Source organism: Marmota flaviventris, chromosome 13 (genome assembly GCF_047511675.1).
Source record: "Marmota flaviventris isolate mMarFla1 chromosome 13, mMarFla1.hap1, whole genome shotgun sequence".
Lineage (NCBI taxonomy): Eukaryota > Metazoa > Chordata > Mammalia > Rodentia > Sciuridae > Marmota > Marmota flaviventris.
In genome coordinates, this window is record NC_092510.1 from 104,665,679 (window position 1) to 104,690,136 (window position 24,458).

The 24,458-nt window shown below is 45.5% G+C and overlaps 3 pseudogenes; all 3 read right to left on the reverse strand.

Moving 5' to 3' along the window:
- Positions 1–1,106: 1,106 nt before the first annotated feature.
- LOC139701353 (mediator of RNA polymerase II transcription subunit 13-like) lies at positions 1,107–3,590 on the reverse strand (annotated as a pseudogene).
- Positions 3,547–5,148, reverse strand: LOC114092665 (mediator of RNA polymerase II transcription subunit 13-like; annotated as a pseudogene).
- Positions 5,149–5,788: 640 nt separating this feature from the next.
- LOC139701496 (mediator of RNA polymerase II transcription subunit 13-like pseudogene) lies at positions 5,789–16,981 on the reverse strand (annotated as a pseudogene).
- Positions 16,982–24,458: the final 7,477 nt, after the last annotated feature.

Here is a 24,458-nt window from a genome sequence, read left to right on the forward strand (position 1 = left end):
TAGGACAGAGGTATGTAGTCAAAGAACCCTATGGTGGATCTGAGTTGGGTTTCAGCTACTGTACCTGGTCCTCAACAATCAAAAAGTGAAAAGAGAGTTACGAAAACATAGGACAAAACAACTTTAAATAAATGAAATGAAGCAGTCTCCGGGCCTTTTGAATCCACACACAGATATCAAGTCGACTAAAGCAGTCATGCCAGTCCGGATGGGAGCATTTGGGAGTCGGAGCCTCCGGTATGAAGTCATGTACTTGACCTGGTTATATTTAAAAAGTCCCAGAGAATGGAGTTCAGCTGACCCACAGGCCTACACCAGAAACAAGAGGACTTCATGCAAAGGGCTCTGTGGATCTCATCTTTAAACAGAAGCTGAGAACACACACTCTTATGCAAAAGGACACTGTCTCTTCTGTTTCCCTCTTAAAAGCCACCAGCAACACCCAGACTTCCTGGGGACCAGCGGCTGGGGGGGTGCTGCCCACACCACACACTGGCTGAGGGTCACTGTTGATGGAAGTCCCCAGGTCCATGAGAGAAGTGCCAAGGAGTCGCTGTGGTCATGAGCACTGCAGAATGAACATGTGCCTGCTGAGGGCTTCACAGTGCGGGACTGTGGAGACTGGTCTGAAGAAAAGGATAGCAGGTTCCTCACACAGAGGCTGCGGGAGAAGGACCTGAGCCAGAGAGAACAAGTGCTTTCCGATTAAAGTATATTCATGATGGCCTTCTACAGCTGAGTGAGCACCACAAGTGGACGGGAAGACAGGAATCCTGGGTGGCGGGATTGCACAGGAGTCAGAACAGTGCGTTGTAGTGCTCCAAAACAGACCTTAAAACATCAGATGTGCTCTTGGAGTCCAGAGGGTGTGGAACCTGTTGAGAATTCCTGGCAGGGAGAAGTTCCTCCGACTGTGCTACAGAGATGTGGTGATGAAGTGAAGCCTTTAGGAAGAGAGGGCACTGGTTCTGAGTCTGGGGACCTGATGACCAAAAACCACTGGGAGAGATTCTCAGCTTTGGCAGTTGACACAAAACACCCAAGGGCCAAGGGCTGCTGCTTGAGCCCCTCTGGTGCCTCTCTTGAGAGAAGACGCTCGCCCTGGCTCAGACTGTGCTGCAAGTGAGAGCCCACACCAATTCCAGAAGGAGAGCCTGAGGAGGAGCTGGGAGAGGAATGGAGGTTCCCAGTCATTAATACGCCAATGTCATTGTCCATATCATCTGGAAATGGAAGGTCAACAAACATATCATCATTGTTAGGGCTGAACCCATCCTCGTTGGGATGGTTGATGATGTTGGGAACACGAGGATGTACAAGATGCGTCTTGAGGGGTGTACAGCTGATAAGACTACAGGTTCAGTGCAGTACTTCAGCCAAAAACAGAGCCCATTGTGACAGCGTCTGGCATCACTACAAAGGACCCCTGGGGCTCCATGGGGGGCTCCACATATCCAGCACACATCCTTGAGCTGTTTGCTGATTGTCTGTAGTGAACATTCCAAGGAGGATACTCCAATCTTTAAGCTACCCATGGCCAAGATGCCCAAGTGTCCCAATCACAACTCTCCAGGGCAGTGACAACATTTGCACAATGCCTATGCACCTTCCCACAGTTTCTGAAGTCCAATCTTGCGTGCAGATACTTTACTCTTCTGTGACCTATTTGGTAAAGCAATATTCACAATGCAAGTCTCTAATAACGCCCCATGGAGGTCAGTGCAGGAAGCCAAGAGCCAGTGCTTTTCATGGGATAGACAATAGCCCACAAAGAGCACATTGTACTTCTGGCTGGCCTCACCAAAGTTCTGTCCAAGCTCTTTCTGCTTTGATTTGTCTTTGATTGGGCGCAATATAAAAGGAGGGGAATAAAGCTGGATTGGGCTGGGCTGTTCAGGGTTCTTGAGAGTCATCTCAGTGCTGGCTGCAGGTCCAAATCCTGTGAGGGATTTAATGTGGATCTGTGTGGGCAGATGTCACCTGCACTGGCAGTACTCTGAAAAATGCCATGGACTTTAAATATTGACTGTAGAAAACTTGTTCATTCTTCACTGTCTGAAGCATGTACTGGCAAGGCACAATCTGGAGAAAGAATTTCTCATATGCTCAGGTAAATTATCCAGCATTTCTGTGCAGCAGCACATCAAACTCAAGAGCCAGAAGTTTCCAGAAGTGGAGTCTTCCTCTGCAGTGTAGGTGAACGGGTCCACCATGTAAATGACAACAGCAGGAGGGTAGGCTTGGCTGTCTGCATAGTCAGGCTCTGTGGGAGTTCCTATTCTCTCCCTTTCTGTAGCACTTTCTTGTCCATCCTGCACGCATGGGCTGGGAGAAATTCTGCCCAAGCTCAGTGTCTCCACCACAGCCCAGGTTCCCTTGGGTTCTGTCCGTGGCACTGCCCCCAACACTGGGGTTCTGCCCTCTAACACTACCGCTGAGTCCTGAGGAAGAGGTAGTGCTCATCTGGTTAATACCCAGAGCAGAAGCAGATGACGAGACTGGGGGCACAGAGGAACCAGATGTGGAACTGCTTGTTGGGGGGTTTGTAGAACCACCATTAGAGGTGGGATTGAATGCACTGCCAGCTGGGGGAACTGCTGATCCTGAATTTGAAGATAAAGGCCTAGCATTCCCAGGTGGAGCTTGTCCCTGTGTTGCTGCTGGTGGGGTCTGGTATTTAGGTAGTATCAACAGGCTGCTGTCCAGCTGCAGAGAGGCAAAATTAGGTGCTAGGTGATAGTGGCAGACTTGTGCATAAAGTCTGAGTCCGGAATGATTGTCATTGTCCTCACTGCTCCAAGGCTGGTTAAACCATTTGCTCACAAGCTCATCTGTCAGCTTCTGTGCCATGGTCTTTCCCACACGCATGATGCCATCACATAGCACTTTGCAGATGAGCTTGTGCTGCCCAAGCCTACACATCTTTTTTTTTTTTTTAAGAGAGAGAGAGAGAGAGAGAGAATTTTAATATTTACTTTTTAGTTTTCGGCGGACACAACATCTTTGTTTGTATGTGCTGCTGAGGATCGAACCCGGGCTGCACGCATGCCAGGCGAGTGCGCTACCGCTTGAGCCACATCCCCAGCCCAACCTACACATCTTATATACAGCACTCAAGTCCCTGAAGAAAGTTTTGGCTCCTTCTATCAAGGCCTCATTTTCTGGACACACCACATATAGGCAACATCACGGTGGCCCCCACATGGGTCCAACAACAGCCTTTCCCAAAAGGGCAAGGAGAATGGCGAGATGGTCATGAGGTCCTTGTCATAGCCTACTAGCAGGGTAGGGATGGGTGACAGCTCAGGAGATTCTTCTGAACTGTAGGTTCCACGTCCCATCATCTTGTGGAACTGCTGCCAGGTGAGTGGTCCCTGCATGTGCCGGATGTTCTCCCAGGTCCTTCCCATGTGCTTCTTTTGGATGACATCTTGGAGAAAGTGCTGCAGAGACAACAGCATGTGGACCACATGCTGAGAGGAGAGCATGCTGACATCTAGCACATTGCTGTGAGGCCAAGAGTGCACAGTGGCACTTCTCACCAGAGCTTCATCCACTTTCCCACCAGTGGGATTATCCACTACTGCCATCCCTGCTCCAGTGCATCAAAGCACTCTGTCCAGTAAACATTGTTGTCTGCCTATACCCGGCCATAACTCCAGCTGATACAGGGAAGAGTTTGGTGACTGTTAGAGGAAATACAGTCCAGGAAATTCAGAGAAGCAAAAGGTTGTGTATGTCGATTCTGAAGGAGAAGAAGAAGGCTTCTGGGTGTCTCCTGGGATTTTCTGGCTCCCTCCATCTGAGGAAGAAACTTGGTCTGACACATCATTAAGCACCTCTCTGCAGCCTGACCAATATCAGAATTCTTCCCCCAAATATCCAACTCATCTTCAAGGAAGAGTCCCGAATTGTAGCCAAGTTTGCGGTTCATAATCGCATTAAACCCATAGGTGCAGAAGTACTGGTCCTCATTGGAAGAATCGGGGATGTAGAGGCCAACATCTGCCTCTTTGATGTTCATGTTGCAGGCACAGATGCAACAGCTGTCAAAGTTTCTGTCTTTAAGGATATTAATCACAGAATCTGAGAGAATCAGGTTACATAACGACTGTGGGCCTCAGGAATTGGCTGCATGGTGGCAGGCTCCACAAAGTTAAGGCCCGTGTGGTAGAGGGGGTAGAGGCTGGTGACCCCTGATCAGGGCTGTAATATTTATAGACCCTTGACCACTGGCAGCCCCCAACTCTGGGAGGTCTTGGGGTTCTGGGGGTTTGTGGTGTGGGGACAGAAAATCGAGGGGTCACTGGAGATGGGAGGACTCCTGCCCCACTTTGCTGGCTGGGGCAGTGCTGCTCAGCGTCTTCAGCGTGTTCATCTGTGGTGGTTTTCAGATAATCTGGATCTTCTAGGCTCCCAACACTAAGCACATTATTGTAGCCATCCCTAATGACAGTGGCTGCAGTTGTTCAATTTTAGGAGGAATTACCCACGAAGGCCAAAACAGACAGGCATCAGGTGTCTTCAGAGGTAGCAGGCAATGGCTCGACAACATCTTCAGTGGAGCAAACATGGAAGATCCCACAAAAGGCTGAAAGGGTGGAACTCTGTGCACATATGAAAAGTCCTTTATTTCCTCTGGTTTGGGACTTCCTAATCCATCTTCTACTTCCATTTTGAATTCTGTGAGGTGTGTTGAAACTATACTGACCACAGGACTCTCCATCATGCCTAATGCTGACACTGCCTCTGAACTGATCCCATCTTTATAATTCATCACAGAAGAAAATGCAGGATGCTGTTCCAAAGACGGAGGGGTGGGGAGCATCCTTTGCAAGTCTGCAACTGTTGGTGGGTATGGAACAGCAGCTCTTCACCCTTCCCAAGAGGTTGATCTTCTGTTCCAACCATAGGCATTTTTGATGAGCGTAGTGCAGGTGATACAGCCCCAAGTTCGTCATCATCAGAATTATCAAAGATGTTGTCTAAGTCATGCAGGGAAGGTGCCAAATCTGTCACCTGCATAAGGCTACTGGAGCCAGCTCTGCCAGCTGCATTATCCTGCCGGACATCTGTTTTAGTAGCAGAACTGGAAATAGACATGGCATTTTTCCCATCAGGCACCAGTGGAATGACCTGGTGTAGTGATATCCTTGGTACCAAATCCATACTCTGACTTATTTTTTTTTTCCAGGGAATCCTTATCTGTCCCTTGTTTGCATTTCTTATTTGCTGTGAAGATGTATTTTATGTTGCCATCTTCAAAGGTACATGAGTCATTGACTTCTCCCAAACCGTCTCCAGGTTGCTGTGACAGAGGCAACGGGTCAAGGAAGTGGAGTGACGGCATCTGGGGCTGCTTGTCTTGCCAGATTTTAAACCACTTGTTAGGTTGTGCAAAGAGTCTTTGCAATGCAGTGCTCTCTGAGTTCACCTCCATTTTGGCATCACATCTCTCACCCTGGAGCTCTGGTGGCCTGGGAGATGAAAACAATGCCACCATTTATCTGATGACTCTGGGTTTGAGAGCTTAATCCCACAATATAAGGCTATCTCGCTGACCTCTGCCATTAGAGGCAGTCTTTGGCCTACGAGGACAGTTTTGTCATCTAAAGTAGACAACTGTGAAGTTCTAGCCCATTTCCATAGAGGGCTGGATTCATAGGGACAGACGGTGGGTCAAAACTTTGTTTCCTGACCTCATGGCTGAGGGCCGAGTGTTGGTAGCAGAGGGGAAATAGGAGAATGAGGTGAATCCATAGGATTCAGATTCATTTTCTTGCTTGTATTTCTGGAAGGCACGAACATTTGCTTATCATACTTCCAACTGCTAGACATCTCTAAGGAGGAGTCCATCCATGCCAACCCTAGCTTCTGTCCTGGTGTATCCTGTTTCATGCATAACTCTTAGCCACAGAGAGCCTATGATGAAATGGTATCAAGAGTCTCTTTTGCAACTTATCTCCTTTTTCTTGTCTTTCCGTTATTTTGTGCGTAGAAGAAGCAGGGAGGTGGTAAAGATGAAGATGATGATGGTCCTGCACTGTACCCTGGTTGAGACATTGTGGGAGGTCAACTGGGTCCTACTGCACACGATTTAAAAGTTTATGCCTGGAACAAGAATAGCTGACTCTCTGGGTTGGATCCACAAAATCCGAGGTAGCAGGATTGTTAGCAGGCTCTTCTTCAAGAGTTGGAGTTGACATTTGGCTCCTCTTGGACTGGGTTCTGTTGAGGATGCATTCCTTCCAGACTCCATGAACCATATGATTGTGGAGTTTTGAAGGAATCTTCCCTGATCTCTTTGGACTGTGCATAGTTACCATCCCCTGGTCTTGGGAACCCAGATGACTGGTAGCACTCTGCATATCTCCACTCCTGTGATAGCCTGCTCTGGAGAGGTGGGAGGGGTCAGAGGCATCCCACAGTTACTTGGGTCCTTCACCCTACCAAGTCCCGGCTGTCCAACTGTAATATGGCCTCCAGCAGTGGCAACACTCTGAGGAACTGGGATGTCATTCTGAGAGATCAATACAAAATCTGAAGGGTAGACCATCCGAACACCACCACCAATTACTTTGACTGCCACGGGGAAATCATCATCATATCCCAACTCTTCTTCCCCTTTCAACTCCTCTTTCTTTTTTTAGCACCATTGGGTAGAAATATTGCCATTCCTCAATCAACTTGCAGGTGGCTGGGTCTGACATTTCATATGCTCGGCCTGTTAGTGTGCCATTTAAGCCACACGGACTCACCAGTACTTGAAATGGTGCAGGTGGAGACTGAGCCATGTGTATATGTTCCTCTCCGATCAAATAAATTGGCTGGTGTTGGGCAATCTCACACTTGTGCATACATTACTTTCTCCAAGGACAAATGTTCACTTTGTTGACTGGCTTTTCGTCCTTCTCATAGGGCCCAACAAACCACTTCACAATCCTGAAAAAGTTCCTATCCATTAGGCACCTTTCTAAGAGATGCTGGATGGTTTCTGTTGGGAAAAGTATAAATGGCAGCCATACCCCAGAGAAAAAAACCCCAACATGGCGCCTAAGCACCTCTTCTTCCTACCTTCTTCTTTTCTGCAGTGGCGCGAAAAGTTCCCACCGGCGCCAATTTCAAATCTCGCTGGTGGGGAACCTTAGCCCCAATGAGAACTAATTCCTGGGCTCTGCAGCTGATATCTGAAAGAACTTGCCAATAAACGGGTTGCCTGCCATTTATCTAAGCCCTACCATCTCCCCCTTAGTTCTATATAAGCACATTGCTTTTTGCAATAAAATTGGAATTCTCCTGGGGAAGTGTCTTTGCGTGGGGAATTCTTTCAGTTTCAAGAGCAGCGCCCTACATTCATAGGAAGGCCATTTCCCAGAGTCCTTCTTCCACAAACTGCAGTTCAGGATGCATCACACCCACGTGGTCCAGCACATCCGTCCTTCTTTGCAGTCAGGTCTGACACACGACGCCATACACACAGCACGTGTGCAGGCAGCGGATGAGGACGAACCGTTCACAAGCCTGGGTCATCTCGGGCTGGGGCTGAAATCAGGTGGCCACAGTCCCCAAGCCCTCCCAAATCGTGCCTGCGCCACTTAATCCCTGCGAGTTCCGCCAGGAGAAGAGGTCGGAGACCCTCCAAGCCGCCCCATTGGCCCCGCAGTTCGCTGCCCCACTCCTGATCCTCCGCGAGCCGGCTGCCGGAGCGGGGCGCCTCGGCTTCAGGGGGCCGAGGGGAGGCCGGGCCAGGCGGCGGCGCCTCGGGAGGAGCCGGGGGAGGGCGGGAGGAGCCGGGGGAGGGCCGGCGGGCGGGCGGCCGGGGGAGGAGCCGGGGAGGGCCGGCGGGAGGAGCCGGGGAGGGCCGGGGGAGGGAGGGAGGAGCCGGGGGAGGGCCGGGGGAGGGAGGGAGGAGCCGGGGGAGGGCCGGGAGAGGGCCGGGGGAGGGCCGGGGGAGGGAGGGAGGAGCCGGGGAGGGCCGGGGGAGGGCGGGAGGAGCCGGGGGAGGGCCGGCGGGAGAAGCCGGGGGCGGGGGGGGGTCGGGAGGAGCCGGGGGGGGGGGCGTGGGGGGGGACGGTCCGCGGCGGCCGCGGGGCTCCTTCCTGCTCGGGCCCGGCGCCCTCCCCGCCTCTCAGGGCCGCCCCTGCCTCCCGGGTCAGCGCTGCGGGCCGCCGCCGCACTGTGTACCTGCAGCCACCGGCTCCCCCTGGGCCCCCGCCGGCGTGAGGGGAGGCGAGCCCCCGAGCGAAGGGAGGGCGTGCAGACCGAGCCAGAGGGCCACCCTGGCCTGTCCCCTCCGCGTCCTGACCCTCCTGTGGAGGCTTATGAAACGGGAGCGGAGTCACTGAATGCTGGGACAGGGTGGAGCTGGACACCAGGGTGCCCTGGAGTGGGGAGAAGGCCTGAGCCGGTTATGGCCGTGACTCTGTCAGACCCCTGTGCGGCGAACACAGTGACGATGCCGTCCTGGAACCCAGTTGAGGTCGTTAAGATCCCTCTTCATTCCCTATAAATTGGAGAAACACGATTTGAGAGTACTCATTGTGAAATGAGTGATATTTTGGAAACTTTTAGTGATTTGTATGCGATGACTAATCAGCAAGGTGTGGTAAAATCTGACCTGCCATCTCTAAGGAGCATTGTGAAGTTCAGAGGGTAAAAGGATGTAAGATGATATCGTAGTACATATTGAGACTTGATGAAGATGATTTGTGACTTCTTGCTCAGGCAATCCATACCCTTTAGAAATTTTTATTGCAGACGTCTAACCATCTATTTGTATGTTTGCCCAATATGTACATATGTGTATGTACACGTAAATGTATATTTGTTTATATGAATATAGGTTCTCATTCATAGTAGTTGGCAAAGTAAAGACACCTCCAAAGATTTTTTTTTTAATCTAATCAACAAAACCTGTGAATAGTCTGTGACAAGGCAAGCTGGCATATTGTTAGAAATAGAAATAAAGTTGCTCTTCAGCATATTTTTGTATTTTGAGGTAGATGTGCTGATTATCTGAGTGGCATAAATATAATCACAAGGATTCAGTAGATGTGGAAGAGGAACACAGAAGAGTAAGTTGCACCGTGATACAATATGTGAAAGAGTCTACTGGCCATTGCAGACTTCACTCTTAGAGATCCAGAGGGAACACAAGCCTGTAACACCTCGATTTCATCCCAGTAAGACCCATTTTAAATGTCTCACCTTTAAAGCTTTCAAATAGTAAATATGCATTTTTACTGTTTGTGTATATAGATATATTATCAATAGAAAATAACACACCAATAGATAAATTTAATTCTGTTATAATGTATGCAAGTATATACTTGGAGAAAATAAAATTGTGAATGTGAGATATGTGAGATATATATATATATATATATATATATATATATATATATATATATGTATATATATATATATATCACTTTCAGCTAAATGAACCAAAAAATAAGTTTAACATCTGCATTGGGCTGGGGATGTGGCTCAAGCGGTAACGCGTTCCCTGGCATGCGCGGGATGCTGGGTTTGATCCTCAGCACCACATAAAAATAAAATAAAGATGTTGTGTCCACAGAAAACTAAAATAAATATTAAAAAATTCTCTCTCTCTCTCTCTTAAAAAAATTCTGCAAAGGGAATAGGAAGACTGCACTAAAACTTGAATGAGTGAGGTACACTGGGCAAAATATATCAAGCTCTTAATAAAGGTTTTTGAATATTTTGTTATTATTCTCTTTGGAGAGAATTATAGAACACCCAACTGTGGTGAATATTGATGTGGTTAAGATAATGCTTACAAAGAATTAGCACTTCCAAGTACTATGATTTTATCATAAATGAGGGAGTGGAAAGAGGAGTGGGGTAAAAGAAGTCCATAAAAACTGAAAAAGACAGTGGGCTCTAAAACAATCTGTCAGAACACAGATGCTTGCTTCTATGGCAGCAGCAGATTTAAGTCAAGGGGATCAGGCATTTGGATGATTCCCTGTTGCATCAGATCCTGTCATTTGCATTTTACTTTTGCTCATTATTTTTATTAGGCAGAGGCACTGAAAATCATGTGATTTATGCAAAGCAATTTTTGAGGGAAAATTACAAAATCTACACATAATATTTTAGAGACCAGTAAATGACAAAGACAAAAAATATGCAAACATAACAAATTTTAATTTTGGCATATTTTGGAATTAAAATTTTAGAAATAATAAAAAGTGAATATAAGAATTGAAACATAGAATTGGATTGAAACTTAGAATTGGATTGCTTTAATAACTGACTTTCTTTACAATAACATAATATGAAATGTGCTTTAAAAATGATCACACTTTATGTCAATTATCAGCTCGATTTTCCTCTATATTCATTATTCTTCATTATACTTTCATAAGTTGATCTTTATGCTATGGGTAGGATAAACCAGTAAATATTTCTTGTTGGGCATCCTGGGCCTGTGGCCTAGAGTTTCTCCTCAGGGGTTCTCAGTCTGTGCATCTGGAAGAAGGGTCAGGAGGAGGAAGGCATGGAGAGAGAGAGAGAGAGAGAGAGAGAGAGAGAGAGAGAGAGAGAGAGAGAGAGAATGAATGTGTGTGTGTGTGTGTGTGTGTAGTGGAGGGAGTATATGAGCAAGTGACACCTACCCCAACCCTGTCATAGGGTTACTGAAGGCCCTAGGTATTTGGTTGTGCCTGGTCAGTGAAGTTCATGCTTCTAGGTACTTAGCCTGGTGAGCCCTGACCCCTGACCCTCAAGCAAATCTGCCCAACCTTTTGTAGTCACCCATGGCATAAGCCCAAAGAACTGTGCACCCTATCTCCTCTCCAGCCCCATGAGTATTCTCTCAGGGGCCAGTCTCTGCTCCTTTTAGTGTCCTTGCCCTGTAGCTAGCTGCACCCACACCCTGACCAAGGTCACTAGCATCCTCCTTGTGACCAAATTCTAGATGTTTGCATTTACTCACCACCATCTACTCATTTGTCCATTCATTTCTGACTGCAGACCAACTCTGAACCATGAAGGAAAGTGATCCTCACCTTGGGTTAAGTGCTTTAAAGGACAGGCAGTCACAGAGCCAGCACTGGAAGCCCAGCCAGCAGGGTGGGCACACAGTCCCACACCTCTGTATCTCTCTACACCATCTCCGCAGTATGTGGGCCTGACTGGGTCCCACCACACCGTGTGTTTTGTGCTGAAGTTTCTTCTTTTGTCACTGTATTTTAAACATTTTGCACATTGGAAACTATTCTTGTTCATCATGCTTTACTAGTGTGTGTGTGGAATCCCTTCCAGAAAATGCACTATAATTTATTTATTCAAATCTGCATTGGCCTCTTATACTGGCCACAGCCAGGTAGCTGGACTCTAGAGATGCAGCTCCCCTCTCACACACATATCCCAGCAAGTTCTCAGCTCTAAGGATGGCCATCTCTGCAGGGGTTGTTTCAGGGCCCCTTCTCACCTACCCTCTTCACATAGCTTCCAGCCTTACCAGCTAAGTCTAATAGTCTTCCCTATCTCTGGGTGGAGTCCTTATCCTTGCCCTGGTGTGGGAGGATAGAGACTGAAATGATGGTGGCACTGACCTGCCTTGTTTGATGGCAGTCTGATGCCTTGTTCTGATGGAGGCTGCTCATGGCCCCTGATGACCCTCCTTAGGGTAGCCAGACCCAGGTAGTGGGGCCAGGAGGCAGGGGTTATTGGTAGACCTTCCTAAGCAGCCTTGGGGAACTGCGGAGTGGCAGAAACCAGAGTTCCCAGGTCAGCCCAGTTGGGCCTGGCACACTGAGCCCCATTCAGCACTCTGATACATGGTCCTGGGCTGATCTGGGATATAGGGGTGTTAAGAGCTGATTTGGTCTCATTCGTATAGCCTACCTCATTCCCAGGGTGCTCTTTGGCCCTCCAGTCAATACCTCAGCATTCTTAAGTGGCCCTCATGAATCACAGTCCATGGAATTGAAGCTCCACAGTTGGTAGATGTCAAACAAGGGTTTTAGGGTCGAGTTTGGGACCAGTTGGGTTAAATGGTGCTGAAATTCTTTCTTTTCTTCTTGACTGCAGGTCATCTCAGGGCCTTGGTTTTAGAGTGGGGTAGGTAATATTCTCTCTGATAGACATCCCTGTGTGCCAAACTTCAGGGCCTGCTGTGCCCAGGACCCATTTGGGGACCTGGTGACTGGGTGCTTTAGAGAAGCAGAGGCCCTGAGATAAGTGGGCAATCCCACACAAATCTATACCCATGGGGTCCTGATGGGTGGAGGGACCATGATGTTGCCCAGCAGTGAAAGGCAATGTACAAATTTAACCTTTGGATTTATGACTCCATTTCATTGCAGCAAATGTCATGGGAAATGTCAGGCCAAGGCTGAAGCTGGGTGAGGGGTCCATCCAGAAAGAAGGTGGGGTTGAGGAGGCTGGAGGACAAAGGGATTTAAGCCAGCATGAGACTTCAGGCTCCTCACCACCTCCTGGGAGCCCTCTCAGATTGCTCCTTGCTTGCTTAGATCCCCAGCACTGTGTCCTCAATTTGCCCCAGCCATTGTGACTTTGTTAATATGTTGCTTTTATTTACCTTTCTGCCAGGGCCCAGATGGGGCTGGCTCAGGGACCTGCCAGAAGTTCCCCCCTCCCCAAAGATTGGGAAGCCATAGGATCAGCTTGTGAAGTACTGGCTGGCTGTGTGACCTTGGGTAGCATCGGCCTTCCCTGGTAACTGGAGGCCTCATCTATAAACCATGGCTGTTGACCAGAGGTGGTCACGTTCCTAGCTCAGTGCCTTTATGAGTGGGAAACACTCCAAGTCCTGGGATTGTCAGGTGTGGGGCTCTGGAAGAGATGGGTGGGGCTGGGTGCAGGGCCAGGATGAGGATTGGCTTGTAGCATCCCACAGCAGCCCCAGCACCTGGAGTAGAACCCACACTGTAGGTGTTCAGTAAAACAGTGAGTGAACATCAAAGGCAGAAAAGGTCTTAAGCTGACTGGGAATCCATGCCACCAGAGTTACGTGCCCCCTATCCCTCCCCCATGCCACATCCGGCTCAGCCTGCCTTGTCACTGGGCTCTGCACTGTTCTCAGATCTGGAAGGTTGGTCAGTGAATGCTGGCCAACTCCCTGCCATATGTGGGACCTATACAGCCAAGCAGAGGGTCCTCAACTCCCTGGGCTACTTCCTCCTAGCAGCTCCACATCACTCCTGCACACAGCTGCACTGCACTGGGCATCCAGGACCCCCAAATTCAGTCTATGTGATATCATAGCCTTTGTATTGGACTTCCAACCCCACAATCCTGGCCTGCCCACTCTACTTATCCCCAAAGACAGATTCATTGTACAAAGTCTGACCTTCTCCCAGTAATTCCCTTTCATTCCTCATGGCAGGCCTGCCTTATTAGATCACCCCCTCTACTTCCTGGCTCAAGACCACACCCTGCCTACTATCTTATTTTCCAATAAGATGGTATTTTCCACCCCTCCTGCCTAAACCCTCCCAAGGCTACCTCTAAGTGAAGCTTTTTCTCCTTACTTTCAGGGCCTGGGCCTGAAGGTCTCATGTAAGAAGCTTTTCTTCCACCTTTGCTGGGGGAAGCTCCAGGTGCTATTTTCTGTCACCCCATCTCCGTGTCTACCAAACAGTCTAACCCTGGCATGAGAGTGCAGAGAGCCATTTGTGGGTAACACAAAATATAATTCAAATTAAATGAACATAATGATGGATGATGAGATATCTCATGTGTGTAATGCATCATGATAGAAATGTTAAAATGATGTCACAATTCTACAGTAATGTCTCACACTTTGCAATGGTTAGGGTAAAATGTACTTCTGACAATCAATAGTTGAATTTAATTTAAAAATGCAACATTGCTTCAATTTTTATTTGTATATCTTAACATGAGACTCTTGAAAATTATTTCGCAAATTTGACAATTTCCTCAGATGTAAATTGATGCAGTAATAGTAATATAAGGTTATTTGAAGATTAATTGATACAATGAATTTCTAATTATAATCTCTTACAAAGTGCTTGATATATAGTAAAGTGAAATAGAGATTAAATTCTTTCTGCTTAATGAAATGCAATGAGCAACCCAATTCCCATTATTTCCTTTTCCTTAAAGATAAATGTCAATTTTAACATCTAATTTTGTCAATGTCAAACCAGAATCTTTCAATATGCCCATTTAAAGAAAAATATTTTGATTTTCCATTTAGATTTTCTAAATCAGTATATTTTTCTTTGCACTTATTTTTCTTTTTATTACATATATTTACAATATACAGAGCAGAAATACTATATATTACACTAAATATATCATGCATTTCTTATTAATTTAATTTTTAAAAATATTTTAATGGAAAAAAATATGTGGCAACTTTAAATGTTGACCTTGAAAGTGAAATATTTTCCTGGTAATATAAAGTGTTATTTGGTCATTTTTAAATTTTATGTTTTGTAGTATTTTAAACTGTGTAATTTTAATTTCCAATATGATAATTAAATCATTGATTAAATATTGTGTTATGGGTTATCTTTCTTTTTTATTATAGGCTTGAGTTTAGAAATCATGATTCAAGTTAAATAATTCAACACAATCACAAATTTGTAGGATCAAAATTATGGCAACTCTATCAGGATTTCAAGATGCTTTTAAAAAGCAAAACAAAATTGGAATAATAAAAGTTACTTAACACTGAACTGTAATTCTTGTGAGTGTCCTGGTAAAAGACAGGAAATCATTCATCACTGAAGTGAAGCAGGACTTAGAGGTAGAGTGCTTGTCCTCACTGGGGACAAGGCAGCTTCACACTCTCCCTCCAGCCTGGCTGAGGCATCAGGTTTTCTAGAAGATGCAGCCAGGGTTACAGTGCTCTGTGTGCTGACACCATCTGGGTTCACCACAGAAGCAAAAGCATGTGAGGTGAAGCCTCCTGGAGTTCCTGATAGTTTTCTCTGTCTTATGCTAATGGATTTATTATGAATAGATGGAGGTTTTTGAGAAACAATAATAGGGATGTGTTGACTATTGGATCCAGAGCTGTAATAGTGTTTGAAAGCTATCCCTTTGGATGCCCTTACCGAATGACCATTTTATATTAAATAACAAGAGATGGGAATAAAGCTAGAGTATGGCTACAGCCAATTTGTTATCCAGCAAAGACAAGCTTCTTCTTCATTCATGTTTCTGCTCAAATTCCTTTCAAAGACAGTACTGATCTTCCATATCTGATTTCTGGTTGTGATCCTAACTCATGAATATTTGTGAAAGACTAAAATATGTGTAAATGCATAAAATATGTATTCAGAGATACTACCACCATTCAGTGTTCTTGAAATGATTTTAAAAATCTTTAGTCACATTTTTAAAGCCTCATCTTTTACTAAGTACTTATCTTCACCAAGAGAGTACAGCACAATAATTTCTGAAAAATGAAGAGGAGTAGGAGGGGGAGGAGAGGCAGGAGAGTGGACTTCTAAAATTTCGGAACTAGATTCAAAGAGAAAATTGAAAAAGAGAAGACATTTTTGTTGAAATTTTGGATATTAATGTAAATAAAGTTTACTAACAGGGATTTTAGAAATTAAGCTTTTAAGCAAAAATGTAAAGAGGTACAAAAAGACATGTAAATTATGAAAATCAGGGTATTGAACAGATTATAGATACAAATACATTTATGATACATTTTTTCAATTAAGTTTTTGCTGGGTCAAATCGTGACCTTAATTAATATTTGAGGATCATGGTTGAAAAGGCCCTCTTTTAGCATAAGCATCCTAAATAAGTAAATGATATACAGTTCTGTTTATTCTATTATCAATTAATGCAAACAATGGTATTTCTGATGGAAAAACAGCCACTTTCCTTGGGTTGTAGTGCACAGTTGTCCCTCTGTATTCTTGGGAGAGTGAATCTAAGCCCCACCCCAAACACACACACACTAAAATCTGTATGTGGGTTTCAAATCTATTATATACAGTGGTGTTATATGTTTATATTATTCATTGCATATCTTCCTGTATACTTTCAATCATTTTTACATATAATATCTCAACAATATTGTTTAGGAACTAGTGTCAGGAATAAAGGTGTGTACATGTATAGTTAAGATTCCATTTATTTCCAGATGTCTTCAAACTCATAATTGATTGAATCTACTCCTACATATCCCACAGGTATTCAGGACTAACTGTACTTCAAACATCATATAGTATTCTAATTATGACATTAAATGTTATAAGTTTCTTCATAAATATAGTATTTAAATAACCCCAAATTACTATATCACACTTCATATTTTATTATCCTAAATCATATAATAATTCATTTAATTGGCCAGATGACTAAAAGGAATGTTATCAGTACATGGCCGACACTGCCAGATGCTTTGGATATGATGCCACATATTAAAGTTGATGTTAATGTCTGACACCCACAGTTAAAGCCTAGACAAACAGTCCCTTAGTGAAGTTTTATTCTAATGTAGGAAACAGATATTAATTGTTAATGACACAAATAACGGTCAAGTTATACTTTTTTTAAAAAAAAATATTTATTTATTTTTTTAGTTATCGGCAGACACAACATCTTTGTTGGTATGTGGTGCTGAGGATCGAACCCGGGCCGCACACATGCCAGACGAGCGCGCTACCACTTGAGCCACATCCCCAGCCCCCAAGTTATACTTATAATAAGACTCTTAAGAATGCTCAGTGTCAATTACAGAATAGAATAAATAATGTCAAGAGAGTAAAAAAAAACTTATCAGAAAAATCACAATCAAATTAAGATTTCCATAGATGAGGAAGAACTTTTGGAAAAGAGGGGCAGGAAAGACATTCCACTGAGAGGGAAAAGCAACTATAAAGGCCTCTGGAGAGGATGAATAAGGATAGGTGTCAGGGATTAAAGTCAGCATACCTGCAATCAAGAGCTGTCGGAAATGTGTGGCATTGAGGAGGCTGAAGAATAGAGTAGGCATCCCAGTCGGGATACATTGACCGAGTCCTTGAAGCAGGGTCATTATATGATGAGAATGGAATGTTCCTACAGGATGAGGGAAAATATCTGTGGTTTACATGGAATTCACATGAAACTGAAATTATGCAATGTCAGGATTTACAGGATTGCTTGGACCTATGTGAAAAGCCACAAAACATGGTTCCTGTTGGTGACAGTAGGTGCATTGGTACTAGTTTCTACATGGACTCTGTTATTCTCTGAGGGCACAACTCATATATTGTGCAATGTACGTAGAGCTGGGAATTGGTTTCTATACTGGCATATAACACAAAGCTAATGAAATATATAAGAACTTGTGTTATATTCATATTAGAACTCTCAATGTTGTTGGTGGAGAGCGACAGAAAATGAGATATATCAATGTCAAGATAAGCAGGGTAGTGTGACCCTATGTGGAGAGCCATATAACTGGCATTTTATGTTGGCAAGACTGCCAATGTTTCTGAATTGATTCAAAAGTTTTGTTATTCCATTTAATGCTGACCAAAACTTTCTTCTAGTTTTACTCTTATTAAAGGTTACAAATTTATAATACCATAAACTCTTCCACCTCTATGATTATACCATACATTTATTTCTTGCATTTCTCTTCCTGTGCGCACGCGTGTGTGCATGCGCGTGCACACCTCTCACTTTCTCAGGGCTGGGAATTGAACCCAAGGTCTCACACATGCTGGGCAAGCCTTCTACCACTGAGCTACACATCCAGCCTGGGGTTTTAACTCAGGTAGGTAAAGCGCTTGCTTGGCACATGTAAGCCACTGGCTCAGCACCACATAAAAATAAATAACAAAATAAAAGTATAAAAAACATTTTTTTGAGGCGGGGTCTACCTAAAATTCCCTGACCTTGAATTTGAACTTGAAATACTCCTTCCTCAGCCTCCTGATAATTGGGATTATAGAAATGCGTCCCCATGTATTGCCTGTGTCTAATTTTTTAAAAATTTTTAAATCTGTTTTAGTTAAATCTGTCTAATTTTTAAACCGATTTTTTTACTTGGAAAAATTAACGTGTGAAATTATACGAAAATAAACTATATCCTCATTTATATTGATTTACATGGATAAGCACCATACCTCGCTAAGAGCTCCCTGTAGTAACAGCTGAGTTTTCTGCTTGTCTTGGCGGGTGGGTTCCTAGTACGGAGCCAAGCTGCCTGATGGAGACTGCCCACCGGTGCCCGCCAACCCCAGACACCACCGCCGGGCTCCAGGCTTCCGAGTCCAGACGAGGCAACCTACTCCCAGCGCCCACAACAGCTCCCCAAGGGAGGGCGCTCCGCTAGGGTCTATACACCTCTCACATTCATGCTAATAAGGATTTGGAAAAAGTAGCAACCCTATTGGTCCAAATTTAGGAATCGCTCCTGCCACCAGCCCCCTGAGTGAGGGCAGGCACTGGCGCTGGTCCCTTAGCAAGTCCACAGTCCAGGGGACCTCCAGAATACGGGAGGAGGAGGAGGCGCCGGGAGCTGCAGGAGCGCCCCGAAGCGCCGGAGCCAGAGCCGCTGCCCCCGCCGGACACCGGACACCGGAGTGCAGGAGCCCCAGCCGCCCCCATCACGGAGGAGGAGCCACTGCCGCCGCCGCCGCCGCCACACCAGAGCCTGGAGGCCTCCGGTTCACGCGAGCCTCTGCAGTGCAGGAGCCAACGCTGCCGCCGCCCAGGGACAGCGGAGCCGCTGGAGTGCAGGAGCCGGTGACACTGCCACGAGAGCGCGGAATGTGACCCACAGAGGTGATGGCGTCCAGACTCAGGAGCCACCGACACTGCCCATAGAGCACCGGAGCCGCTGGAGTGCAGGAGCCCATGCCCATGCGGTTGCAGCTGGGAGGCAGGACTGCGCCTCCGGAGCTCAGGGCCGCCGACTAGGGGACCCAAGCCAAAGGAGGTAGGTGCTGGGAGCCCCGCGGGGAGGGTGCAGGCGCCTTGGGTTGGAGGATAGTGGCTTCTGGAGAGGTACTCTTTGGCGACAGGAGTTGCCACATGAGAGGTGGGCTCACCTAGGATGGGCAACTTCATCTGCAATGCAGGAAGTGTGGCCTGTTAGTTTGGGGGTGGTGGGGCTGGAGGTAAGGGCACCTCTGGTGTCTTTAAGCTGTGTGCAGGGGCGGATGCAGCATGAGGGTCCTCCAGAGGGGGACATTACCTTGAGGTGTCTGAGTGAGACCCCATTTTGTGGAGGTACAGGTATCAGTGCACAGGAAAGACAAGATCCTGTGGATAGGCCTAGTGTGGGGGGTGTTGATGTGGAAAGGGGATGCCTCAGGTGGCCCAGGCTTCAACAAAGGGGAGAGGTTCCCTTTGGGACCATAAAGACTTCCTTCCACACCCCAACATTCTTACTCCTGGGGACAACTCTAGGAGCCAGGAGGCCCCTCCCTGAGGGTCCCAGGTCAGAGGGTGTGGACGGCTTCTTTGGCATGTAGGTTCTCCTCACACCTGGCTTCCTGTGACAGGAAGATAACAGGTTTCTGTTGTCCCTCTGCCTTTCACTCTCCCTTGGGCCAGACTGGAGCTTAGCCTGCCTCTGGATTCATAGCTAGCCACCTTCCAGGTCCCTGTAGAGGTTGGGAATGTTTACAGTTGTGGAGACTGAGGAGAGACTTTGCATGTCTGGACTGTGAGTGTGGGTGAACAAATCTGGCTGTGTGTGCATGAGGACATGTGCCTGGAGTATGCACATATGAGAATGAATGTGGATCTGTTTGGAGATGTCCAACTGTATACCTAGGTATTGTGTGTGTGTGTACCTGTGTGCATGAACTGTCTTTGTGAGTCTGTATTTGTGTGATGCTTGAGTTTGTGGGAATGAGTAAGGCTATGATTGTGTGCTTGTGTGGTGTGTGTGTATTACCCTTCCCTTGTTGCACCCCGTCACTCAGCCTGGCACCTTCTTGCAGCTATGTTTGCATTTTGGGAGTTGGCAGCTCAAGAAAATGGGAATACAAAATAAAGGGCACAGAATAGAGAAATGGAAAAAAAGGCAGAGGGCAGAGTGTGGGGTAAAGGTGTGAACAGAAAGGGCCAGAGCATGCAGGGAAATCAGGGGCATAGGAAGTGGCTCTTCCCAGCCCTGAGTGCTTCCACTTGGGCAGGTGCTGCAGCCACTGCCCAGAGGCAGCATATGACATGGGGCCACAGGTGCCTGTTGTCAGAGAGCTCTGGGAGCTGGGAGTGTGCACCTAGGGGCAAGTTAGTACCATCCTGGATCCTGAGTTCTTCATTGGTTTGAAATGTGGTAGCAGCGTTCCTGGGAAGATGGGCCATGAAGAGAGGTGTGGCTTGGAGCAGGGACTGGAAAACCTAAGGACAGTGGCTACCTGAACACAACCAGGAGATGATGGAGCACATGACCTCAGGATTTTGGAGCAGCACGGAGGACCAGCGTGCAGAGGCCACCTGGAGCTCCGGTGCCAGGTGAAGACTGCACTCACCATCTGACGCTCAGTCATCTAGTGGCAGCAGTGGGTGACATGGTTCCTTGGCTTAGCTCCTTGCTAAAGGAGGAACATATTTTTGTGTTAGTAGGAAATGTTTTTGCTAGAGGCATTAAAAGAAGGAACTGTGGGGCTGGGGTCTGGCAGAAGAGGAACTTATGTAAAATCCTAAAATATGATTCTCTGAACTAAGCTCACGATTATTGACCTTTAGAGGTTTTACCTTATGTCTTCTAGAATCAAGATCTTCTTAGAGGCCACACAAACACTATCTTTCTCAATTCCTTTTGCTAGATTAAATTTGAAAAATTCACTGAATGTATATGGATTAATCTTAGACATATACTTTAACTGAAAGATTGACACATTTTGTAAAACTAACCCCCATTAGGACATTTTTACTAATTTTCAGAAAGCATATGACATGTAGACAGTAACTTCCATCTATTATATTGTTCATGAATGTGTTTAACCACTCACTCACAGGGCACATGCTGATTAAGGATCTGCACTCTAGTATTACTTCTCCCAGGAATTTATTGAATATATACTTATTGGGTTCCAAAATAACCAGAGTTTGTGGTAGGTGGTAAATAGCAATAGAACAGAAGAAACATTCAACTAATGTAATCTTTACATTGTATGTTTACTTACATGGGCAGGGAGCACAGGACCATACTTCCCACTCATGTTCAAAGCTCTACAACTAGTGTACATAAAACTCTGAATCTTTAAAAAAATAAGTCCAGCTATTTCAGAAATTTATATTAATGAGTAACATGGGATGCTAATTACATGTTGTCTTAATAGATGATCTACAATTTTTTTCTTCAAGGGAAACTAGAGATCTCTCACTAAAGAACCAATTTTGCTAGTCCCAAATTCAAAATATAACCAAATAATGGAAACTTTTCACTTATATAAAGAAGTATAGTGTTCATCAAGATAACAAGAGGTATTTCGTGAATTTTGAGATACAGTCTCAACCTAAAACTGCTGCAGTCACTAAGTTATTAAGTTCGATACTGACCTCCCACTTTGTGCATGTTCCATGTAATGATTTTATGAAGAAATGCTAATATATTAGACTACGGCATTTCCTTTAAAAATAGCATGCTTTCAGTGTTAAGATTTGGACTGAAGGGTTTCTAGTGGGCTCACTCAATGCCTGTACCTAGGAGCACAGAGTCCTTCGGTCCTGAGGTCTAAGTACTGGGACAGGCAGGCTACTTGTACATATGTTGGTGCACACAATGACACCAATGACGTAATTACATTTGAAATCTAAGCATTAAAATAATTGCAGAATTAAAATATCTATTATCCTAATATAAAAGGTTAATATTGCATAATCAAACTTAGGCTATAAAAATCAGTATTGGGGATAAATATGTATTTTTAAACTTCTGGAAATATATAATATTGGCAGTTTCTCACAACTCACTCATTGTAGATATTTGCATGAATATTAGATCATTTTAAAGTAATAATGTGTTAACATAATACTCAATATGATTTGTATTTATTTCCAAGTATTATGGCTAAGGAACGAAGAAAGAAGAGGTTAATCCCAGTTGTAAAAATTGATTGTATAAATTGGCCCCTAAGGGGAATTTTCCAGAGTGGTTTCCTTGTTACTTGACAAGATCCAGTCAAAATCACATTTGTCTCTTTGTCATGTTACTTTAGCGGGGCAAGTTGAATGAAGGGAACAGGTGCCCATGCGTATGAATCAGTGATCATGGCAAAGCACTTGTTAGCTGTGGCAGGGCACAGGAAGGCATGAGGGATTCACGGGAGCAGGAGCACCAGGTTATTGATGAAGGTAATAACAAAGCTCTTGGGGCTGCATGCACCAAGGCTGTAAAGTTTACCAGACAAGCACATCAGGATGTGTAGATACATTGAGGGGGAGCGACCACATGAATAAATCTGAAGCACAGCTTCTCACCTGGCAGAGTTATTAAAAGTCCACTGCAGGAAGATGAACCAGGCTGCTAAGGGAGAGTCGCTGTCACCACCAAGGCCATTGTTTGAGGAGCTTTTGTTGTCTCTGTTTTTAATTCTCTTTCTCCTTTTGGAAGTTTGAATTTGCTTTCACTCCAGCCACACCTGAATCTCAGCTCTGTGCACAGGCTTGGAAAAGCAAAGAAGCACAGCCCTTCTGCATGAGCTCAGTCAGCCTCTAATTTCTGGGACTTGCTGATCAACTTGTAAGTCAACAGGGAGCCTGCAGTTAGATGTGCTTACTGAATTTTAAATACTAATTTGCTTGTCCATTTGTTCTAGTCCCCTATACCTAGCTTCACTGAGCTCAAAGCCTTGCCATAGAATTGTATTGGGGGTACTGAGCCTTGAATGGCTCTGTGTGAAAGGAAGACACAGAAGCAGAAATCCAGGCTTAACCAATATAATATGGAGGCAGAAGGTGCAATTTTAAATTACCCTGGTGTCATTAATTTGGGAGCCACATAATCTGAGAAAAATACTTCTACATTTGCTGGAGTACAAAAAGCTCTAAATTGATATAGGCAACTCTCAATAATTTTGCTTCAGGGTCAAACCTTTTCCTTCTAAGGGAAGGTCACTGCATGATTCAATATTTTAAATCCTACTACAACATAACGACATTTTAGGGAGTGTTTGCAAATGCACACTAAGCTGCCATACTTAGAACAGTGTTTTATTTTAGTATCTAAATCAGCCTTCTGCAGAGGGCTAAGTAATTATTTTATGTTAAATAACACCTAGACGCAGGCAAGCAGCCACATAGAGGTAATCAGGAGTCATTTCCAAGGTGAAGAGAAGGATGCCCACTGACCTCTCCAGGGACCACCTCTGCTGTCCTCAGATACTAGCACCCCCTTCAAAGGAAAACAACCAACATACCTGCACACCATGGCAGCTTGTCCAATTGCAGGGCTGCTTGTAAGAGCTTATTCCTTCACGGGTTTTCATTACTTTATAAGCTGTTGTTTCTAAAATTGCCTGTCCCATGTTTCAGCACAAAATCTGACACTTCATGCATGGCTCCATCTTCGACCCTGGCTGCCAGGCTTGCCTGAATCTCTTAATGAGTGTGCGCACGTGGATTCTCATGCTGCGGGTCTCCAACTTTTGACAAGTTAGACAAAAGATCACTGTAATCTGCGATAGCATTTGGTATTGCTCTTTTTCTTTTCTTAAAAGAATTATCTGAAATTTGTGAAAATTATGGAGCCATTGTGCAGGACATGCTGCCCGATTTAGACTAGAGATCCCTAAATTCTGTTCTGTCACAAAGGTAGAACTAGTCCAAGGACTCTATTCAGAGCTGGCTACAACCCCTTATAAATAAAACAATTTAGCACCATTTTCTATCCCAACAAAAAGGAAACATGTTCCTGCTCAGTGAACCTGAGAGAAGCAACTCTATTTAGACATGTTTATCGTTAGCATCACTTAATGGCAGTGTAGATGGGGCCTAGGAAGGTGCCCCACACTGCAGCATGGAATTCTAATTAAGGCTCCAGCCATGACAGCCAGGTGGATGGATCACAACCATCAAGCAGCAGCAACTGCCAGGTGGTTAGAGAGCAAGGCGCAGTCTGGGTAAAGCAGGCCACAGTTCTATGGGCTGTGGGTCCTCACAGAAGTGGTCCCTCCAGCAACAGGCATGTGAACAGTGGCATGGCAGTTCTGTAGTGAAGCAGGAGGGCTGCTCTTTGGTTGAACACAGTACCTCACAAAGGGTCTTCCCCCATATGGAGTATGGTGATGGGGAACTCACCGCCAAGCGTCCTTTCCCGCGTGGACCATGGTGGTGGGGAGCTCACTGGTCTGCTGTGACCTTTGCTAGTCCAACCTCCCATGGAACTGGGATGGCTTCCACTTTTGAGGTTTTCGGAGATCTGCAGGGTGGTGCCAGGCCTCCCTGCCCAGCCTCTTGCTCCTCTCCTCTGGGATGGTGGCTGCCTGGGTGGAGGAGCCATGTCTCCTGGGGGCATGGTTGCC